The sequence below is a fragment of the Passer domesticus genome, chromosome Z, assembly GCF_036417665.1.
Source record: "Passer domesticus isolate bPasDom1 chromosome Z, bPasDom1.hap1, whole genome shotgun sequence".
Classification (NCBI taxonomy): domain Eukaryota; kingdom Metazoa; phylum Chordata; class Aves; order Passeriformes; family Passeridae; genus Passer; species Passer domesticus.
Window position 1 is genome coordinate 77,367,982 of NC_087512.1, and position 8,791 is coordinate 77,376,772.

Below are 8,791 nucleotides of genomic sequence, written 5' to 3' on the forward strand. Positions count from 1 at the left end.
GGGACTGTCCGTGCGGCACGCACAGCGCCAGGGCAATGCACAGCGCCAGGCACAGCACAGCTTCAGCGCAGCCTGGCCAGGAAGGGAATGCTCCCATGGAGTGCAGGAGTCAGCTGGTTGGATTCCCAGTCCTGTGCTGAGCTGGCAGGGCACAGAGCCTCCTCAAGCACCGCTGCCTCCTCTCCAGGCTTCCTGCACTTCCTTTGCTGACAGGGTCCCATCAGCCCGGCTGGGGGCAGGCTCAGCTGATGGTACAAAGCACTGCTGTCCAAAAGCAAAAAAGACAAAAGGCAAACCAGAAAGGAGCTATACATTGCCAAGCTGAATTCCTCACAGGTAGAGGCAGGATTCCTCTGGTTCCCAGAAAGGTGCAGAAACAGGACACAAGGACAGTATGTGCCCCTTATCTTCATGTCCAGGACCTTGCTACTGCAGGCCAGCGTAGCTCACCATCATATTCACCCCTTTACCCAGGTGTCTTTAGCTTGCTGCGATTTTCCCCTGAGAGCAGTCTGAGAATGCTGCTTGCTGTCACAGGGCTTTGTTCCTTCCAGGAAATTCCACACACTCACTCAACTTTGTCCTTTCTAAGAGATGGCCCGGGTTAACTCCCAAGAGGATAAGCATTGTAAGCCGTTCCTCAGCAAATGCCAATCTCCCTAAGAAATGCTGATTCCAGTGGGATTTAGGCCCAAGTGTTGTTCTCAAGAGCACTGAAGTTCAAGGTTTCAGCAGCAAGACAAGAGCAGGCAGCTTGGCCGGCCTCCACCATCTCCAGCACTCACCTGCCTTGCAAATTCCTCTGCTTCCTCCAGCCATTGGCTGAACTCCTGTTCTTGACCTGCGGCCTTCTCCTGTTACCCGTGAGGCTGGCACCTGAGGCGTGTTATGAGGAGGTCTAGAACCAAATGACGGAGAAGAATTCCACAGAACCTGCACTTTGGATCTTTTGCTCCGTTTGGTGCTTGCAAGTGTCCCCAGGAGACGTGGAGTTTGCGGTTCATTGAGCTACGTGGCACAGAAAAGGAAAGACTCAGTTAGCTGAGGAAAACCAATTTACTCAGCACCTGCCGGCCAGAAATGAGTCCAGCAAATGACAGAAAAATGCAGTACTATGCAGCACATATGGGCATGACAGAGACTTGAAACACACATCCATGGAGGAGTGTGACCTTGCAGGTTTCCCACAAGCCAAAAGGAGTGGCTTTTTGCAAAGGCACCAGGAGCTCAGTGTTGGACAGAGAACTTTTTCAAGGGCAGGGCTGACTTGGGAGCTGGTGGAAGCAGAGAGAACAGGCAAATGCGCCCATGGGTGTGTAGCAGCCACAGGGCCTGCAAGGCCTCCCTGGTGGTCAGTTGCCTAAGAGAAGAAGTGCCTCGTCATGATGACTGCACCAAAGAAGCCCCTCTTCTGCCTTCCATCCCTTGCTATCTCTCTGTATGACTCTGATAGGTCATACTTGCCTCGACCCTTGCTATTGGACTGTTTCCCAAACCCCCGAAACCCTAGATAAACCCTATTTCTGTGCTGTTGAGCAGAAGAGCTGTCACTGTGACCCTTCGCAGAAGCTGCCAATAAAGACACCTCTGTGCAACCTCACACAGCACTTCTCTCTCTCTCTCCCCCTGCATCTGCCGAGGCATTTAGTAAGCAAAGACCTGCAATCACTAAAGAGCTGAATTCACCAAAGAGTTGATCTCACTTAAGAGCTGAGCTGCCTGCTAAGGTTGCCTGTGGCTGGGAGCCTTCCTGAGGGACCCGGACAGGTTGTGCTTAGCAAGACTTCGCTATCCGGACACCTACAGCAGCTGGGGTCGAGGATACCCTGAAAACCCCTGCCATGATAGAAACGGGTGCACCCACACTGTGAGGGCTGCTCCAAGGGCACCCCCTGCCATGCACAGGACATGGGCACTGCCCCGTGCAGAGGACGTGTCCCTGCCATATTGACAACACAAACGCTGCTCCAGTGTCATGCAAACACATATGGGTGGTTTGTTAGTCAGCCTTTTTTCCTCACTAAAAAATCATTCTTCCTTCAATGAATCCTATGATGTGCTGCTTGATGTTATCTATGCAGGCAATGGGTGGGAATGACAGGCATTCCAATTTAGGGAACTAGTTTTACTCAGAAGCATTGGTGGCCAAAGTACAGGATGTATGCGCTTGATGCCTGTTCTGCGTTACTCTCGGATCCTTTGAGCTAAGGGTTATGTGCTACAAGTAGGTTTTGCACTGCTTTGGGACAGTGTGCGCCCTGTCAAAGGAGTTCTTTTTATTGCCTGATGTTGTAAAGTCTATGGACTAATGCAGGCATCCTTCTTTTCCCCCCTGCGATTGTAGGGTTTGCAGACATATGCAGGTGTGCTTTATTTTTGCCTTCTTCTTTTACAATTGGCCAATTGCTGTGGGTGTCCCCTTTTCCTTGTGCAAGTGGTTTCTTGTTCCATTTTTGTTTCCTGGCCTGCAGACTCGAGCAGCACTGATCAAATGATGGACTGAAGCCACAGAGCAGTTGTCAAGACTTTCTTGCTGGTGTCATCCCACAAAGTTTTTAATGGTCCAATGGGTAAGTAGAAGTTTCTTCACTGGGCCAGCACATTGGACACAGAAACAAAACTGGGTTAAAGATGCCATACGTTTGGTAAAGCTCCTGCCAACAGCTTCAGCTGAAAAGGGGGCGTCTCTTGCCCAGCAGGGTGTGTGCAGGCATCCTTTTTTTTTTTTCTCTGTGGTTGTAGAATCTGCAGACACATGCAGGTCTCACTTTTTCTTCTTTTCTCTTGTACAGTCTGTGGATTTGTGCAGGTGTCCCTTTTTTGCCCCCTTTTTTTTTGCTGTACATTCTGACAACTTGTGCAAGTCCTTTCATTCTCCTTTTTCTGCACAGCCTGCAAAGTCATGCAAGTGTCCTTATTTTCCATTTAATTGCATGGTCTGGGGACTTGTGCAAGGGTCCATTTTTTGCCTCTTTTCAATGCACGCTCTGGGCATTCTTGCAAGTGGGTGATTTTTCCTTTTTTGTTCCATGTTCCACAGGCTGGAGCAGCATTGCTCAAATGATGAAGCGAGTCCATAGAGGAGTGAGCAGCGCTTTCCCCGGACCAAGCTCTGCCACTCGACAGAGCAGCCACCCAGCCCGAGCCGCCGGTGCCCCGTTCAGATGGGGATGCCCGGCATGGGGCGCTTGGTGGGCCATGGTGGGGAGGTCAGGGATGATCATTCTGTTTAAAGCTCTCCATTAAAGCTCTGGAGACAGGCATTAGTTTGACCAAAGTCTCTTCCATTTTGACAGAGACTAGATTGTAAATTTTCCATTTTGTCTGGTCCCAGAAATCAAAGGTAAAAGCAGATTTCAAGTTTATATTTTGAGTATTCACTTTTACGCCGATTAACAAGACTTTTAGTTCAGGTTTTGAGATGTATCAACGACCTTTGTCCTGTAAAATTGTCTCAAACTGGTAAAAGATTCCCATTCTGCTTTAGATAGATTGTTTCCCATCTCATTGCCCAGGAGCCCCTGAAGTTGCTACTTATTATTTACAAGGATATCAGCTACAGACAACAAAGGGGATGATCCCTTCCCTCTTTTAACAGCCTCGGCCTCCGGCAATGGCACTGTCCACGGTCTTCTTTTCTATTTTTAGGCTTCTCTAGACTAGAAATCCTCCTCACTGAGAAGCAGCTTTCCCAAAACTCTCTGATTTTAAGTATTCCCACAATATGCTACATAGTATATATTTTAATATATAGAGTATAATCAACAGAATATATAAAATATATGCTTGATCTTTTTCTAAGCCAGCAGGCCTTGGCAGCAAGTTCTGAGCCAACGTGTGGCTCTGCTGCCATCCCAAATCTGCGCTTCCCTTGCCCAGCCTGAGTGCAGGTGGGGCATGTGCTGGGCATGGCCGGGGATTTCCATGGCCCAAATCCTGCAGCATTTCCATCTGCTCCTGGCTTTGGGCAGCACAAATTACAAGAGACCCATCTCAGTTGACAAATGGCATTTCTTGAAAATTCCTACACCAGCAGTGACATTGTATAAGATCTGACTATAGATCTCAGTTAAAGTTAAAAAAAGACGTTTATTTGGTTGTTCCACCACACTATTTAAAAACCTACAAATATCAATTCCTGTTAACAAAAACTAATTCATTGCAAACCTCTACAAATACTCACTATACACAAAGATCAATGGAAAATTAACAACTTATTTATTGCATATTACGACAAGCACACAGACCATATATAAATACAAAATATATCAGTATCTCTAATACCCAAAACTCAACAAATAGAATTACACAACTATACAACTCCATACACATTTAAATAGAACTGAATACATATATAACCACCACAATATACAGATGTGAATATTGATTCAATGATACACACTACATTCAAGAAACAGATACATAAAACAAACCCATCAGTTTTAGCAGTACCAATCTAAATATCTGTACAACTGCATCAATACAAATATGCAGCTATACATCTGGATATATATGTAAATATAATATATTTAGAAATAGATCAATATCCATCTAAAAATATAAAACCAAACATATATACTGATACAAATACCAATGTACTTGTTTTAAAAGGCATATACCAAAAACTACAATAAAAACCAATACAAATAGATACCTACACAACTGTATACATATGGAAATCCAAACAGAGATATTACAATATACATGAAGAACTAGATACATATGCACACAAATATGTAACTGCAAACCTGTATGTATGCAGGTATCTATATGTACATAAATACATAATACATTCATAAATATAATACCACGTGGACAGAAATGTGCCTGTACAAATAGCAGGCTACATATGTATAATCCATATAATAATCCCTGTCCACGTGCATGGACAGATTTAAACAGAACAGTTTGTAACACACTGGTATCTTTGAGCTGTTGTGAGGGGGTTCAAGCTTATCTTGGACTCTCCATTCCTCAGGGCTTATTTTCAAATAAACGAGAGCCTTTTTCATTTTTCCTCGAAATCTGGCCTCGTTCATTCATAACAACTTTGGGAACTCGTCCGGGATAGGCCACGCCCCTGAAACAGTCTGGGGTAGCCCAAGAGTCGAGGGACGCATCCAGCCACATTTTTTTTTTGGCTGACGGATTTTGGATTACATTGGACCGTGGAAGGGATTGCACCTATACCCGAGGCTGCAGGGAACACAGCAACTCAAAAGGTGAGAGCACTCCGAGAGGGAGTGGGGCTCATGTTGCCTCTGAGTAACATGAGTAGGGTTTAAGGTAATAGGGGGTACGAAGTGCGTGTGTGTGACTGAGACGGGGCCTGTGAGTACAGACCCCCGAAGTGAGTGCAGACCTCCTAGTACCGTGGTTCCAGACTGCCCTGAGGGGGGCTGGCCGGGAACAGAGGAAAGCAAGTGTTGTAGAGTGCATGTACCCCTACGGACCCCCGGGAGTAGGGGAGACGGGGAGTGCCTACCCATAGCCGCCCTGACCCACTCAGGCTCCCGTTCCTCCGGTGATTGGAGGCTCCTAGGGGTGGTTTTAGCCATTGGCCTGAGTTGCACCCTTCAAACTAGGATCCCATTGGGGGGTCATAGAGGGGGACACACTCTGTACCCCAAGCTAGGATCCCATTGAGGAGGTGTTGTAGGGGTATCCAAGGAGGGTTAATGGGGGCAGACTTGCCCACTGAGGGGTGAAGTTCCGACCACTAGCTCAAACCACCTGGAGGGCTGTTCCTCAGGGATAGACCGGGGGAGTCTAGTCTCTGAGGCACTAGGACCTTGGGGGTGGGAGAAAATACTCCTATACAGAGATCACCTAACAAAGTGGCCACCGTGTAGAGGAGTGCCCCTTTTGAAGTCTGGGGAAGGGGAGGGTGTCCATCCCAAGGGGAGTAGGGCCCAGTGGAAGGGGGTCATAGAGGAGAAGTAGGCTCACCCTGAGCTAAAGGGGGCCGTAGGGGTGGCCGAAACAGACTTTGCAGGTGTGGTGACCCACAGGAGGGAGGTGGGCCGCTGGCTGTGGAAGGGCCCTTTCAGTCACTAGGACTGAAGGGGAGGTTAGAACCAGCTCACGTTAGGAAAAGAGTTTCTTTCTTTGTGTGTTGGAAACCGGGGCCCTTGAGGAGTGAGGTTCAGAGGTGTGGGGAACCAAAAGTCCTCTGACCGCTCCTAAGGGCTTTTTTTTTTTTTTAAATTTCTTGTGTGGCAGTCTGAGAAGTGGCCATTTTAGGTTTCTTGTGCGGCAGGCTGAGAAGCGGGCATTTTAGGTTTCTTGTGTGGGGGGCCGAGAGACGGCCATTTTAGGTTTCTTGTGCGGCAGGCCAAGAAGCGGCCATTTTTGAATTCCTTATATGATGGGCTGGGAGGCAGCCATTTTAAGTTTATAGCATGCCGTTTTGAGTAGGAGGTTGCAGCTTGTTGTTGGCTAGCTATCCTGTTAAACAACATATACTTAGGGTTAAAATCATATTTTTATTATTAGTAGTAGGTATAAGTGAAAGTCTTTTTATTTCTTGGAATCACCGTCATTATTTAGTTTTCTAATTACCATTTCTCCATTTTCTTCCTGGTATTTTTAACTCTCTATTTTTTAAAAACAATTATTGGTATTAGCACCTTTTATTTTAAAATCCATCCTTAAACCACCCCATATTGAAGTCACCATATTTATTTCATTTCTTTAAGTCACCGTCTTTATTTTGGTTTCCTATTTCTTTAAGTCACTATCTTTATTCTGTTTTCCACATGAAAGTCACTGCCATATTTATTTCATTCCTTTAAGTCGCCATCTTTATTTTTTCCTACATTGAAAACTGCCATATTTATTTTATTTCCCATGCTAAATATTTTCTCTAAATCATCATTTTTTTAATACCTACGTCCTTTTAATCATTACTTTAATAATTAATATTATCAGAGCAATTCCATTCCTGGAACTTTATTATTTAAATCATAAATAAATTAGTTCAGTGCTATCTAAAATCTGAAATATGGGGCAGTGTGCAGAGAAGAGTGCCTGCAAAGGGAAGAAAGGAAAGGAATCATTTAAGAATATTCCTCCTAGTAGCCCTCTAGGTGAAATGTTAAATGGATGGGATAATAGCGAGGTGGTGAAAACCCTTAGCTAGGATAAAGATAATAAAGTATTGTACGGAAGTCTGGCCAAATGAAAGTATAGCAGAAGGACCTGTCTACTGGCCCTGGTATGGCACAAGGGAAAAGTGGTTATGTGTAGCTTTGAATAGACCTGTTAACACCTAAGAGGAACCTTGTAATGAGGAGATCCAATGTGCTAAATATTGACTAGAGAAAGAGGAACAAGATGAAGAAGTAAGAGTATATAAAATGACATGGCAAACAGATAAAAAGGAGGCTAAATTACCAGAGAGGAGGTGGGATCCTTTAGATTACCTTCCTCCACCTCCCCCTCCCTTAGACTACTTTCCACTACCTCCTACTCCTACTCCATCTATTGACCACCTCCCTCTTCCTCCTCCTCCTCCTCCTCCTCCTGTACTGTCTCCCTCGGTACAACATCCTGAATGGATTCCAGTTTTGACTCCTGTGTTTCACAGCCATCTCAACCCTTTACTTCAAGTTGTTCAGCACCTCTTACCCCTTCATCTTCTGTATCGTTCTCTACCTCAAATCGACACCAGGCACCAGCTTCTGGTGTCATAAACCCAACTGTTATAAGTGTTCCTACCCCTATCCTGGCTCCTAAAACCTTCCAAAGTACCTCCCCACCCCCACTTTATTTTTCCCCTATCCTGCAGCCTATTATCCCAAACACCTCTTCTCCAATTACTGTCCCTGGATCTGTTTATCAACCCGTAGAGGATCAGGAACAGAAGGAGAGTGTACAAGCAAAAGATCAGGCAGCAGAAAAGATCTGTTGCTGTAATAGCCCAAAAGATAAAAGGTTAGCAGAATTAGACAAGCAGGATAAAGGTCATCACTATAATACGAGGTTTCAAGCAGGAAAGACTCAGACTGATGTAGGAAAGATTGGAAAATTGTTTCCCTTAAGAGAAGTGCCTATGGGAGGAGTCAGGGGTGGCATTGGTTTTGTAAACACACCATTAACTGCCTCTGAAGTTAGAAATTGTAAGAAAGAAATGAAATCTTTATTAGAAGATTCCATAGGCATCTCCCAACAAACCAATTCCTACGGCCCAACATCTTTATGTGGGAGGAATTAAATTCAATCCTAGAAACATTGTTCTCTTCTGAAGAAATACAAATGATCCGTACTGCAGGTATGAGGATTTGGGAAAAAGAAAATAGCGGGGGTCCTAGAGGGGAAGATAAGATGCCCATTATTAACCCACCTAACTGGGATCCAAACCAGGAGGAGGGAAGAGCGAGTGAGGCAACATAGGATATGAATTGTAAGAGGGATAAGAGAGGCTATCCCTAGAATGAATAACACAAAATTGGCATTTGATAGTCAACAGGAACTAGATGAATCACCCAGCACTTTGTTAGAAAGATTAAAAATAAACTTTCAATTGTATTCTAGTGTGGATCCAGGTAGTCTAGAAGGCCAAGTTTTAGTTAAAGTTCAATTTGTAACTAAGGCCTGGGTAGATATATGGAGAAAATTGGAAAAGGTAGATGAGATTGGCAAAAAAGAGGAATGAATGAGTTATTGAGAGAGGCACAGAAAGTATATCTAAGGAGGGATGAGGAAAAGACCAGGACAAAAGCAAAATATATGGTAGCAGTGTCTAGGGAGAGTGCTGGGTTTGGAAACAGCCAGTTACTGGGAAATGGAA

General features: G+C 45.0%; 1 long non-coding RNA gene across 1 annotated transcript; it reads left to right on the forward strand.

Moving 5' to 3' along the window:
• On the forward strand, nt 1-5,024 carry LOC135290583 (uncharacterized). The gene is made up of 2 exons (XR_010353347.1): nt 1-2,570; nt 3,041-5,024. It is a non-coding gene; the product is annotated as an uncharacterized LOC135290583 (long non-coding RNA).
• The last annotated feature ends 3,767 nt before the right edge of the window (nt 5,025-8,791 follow it).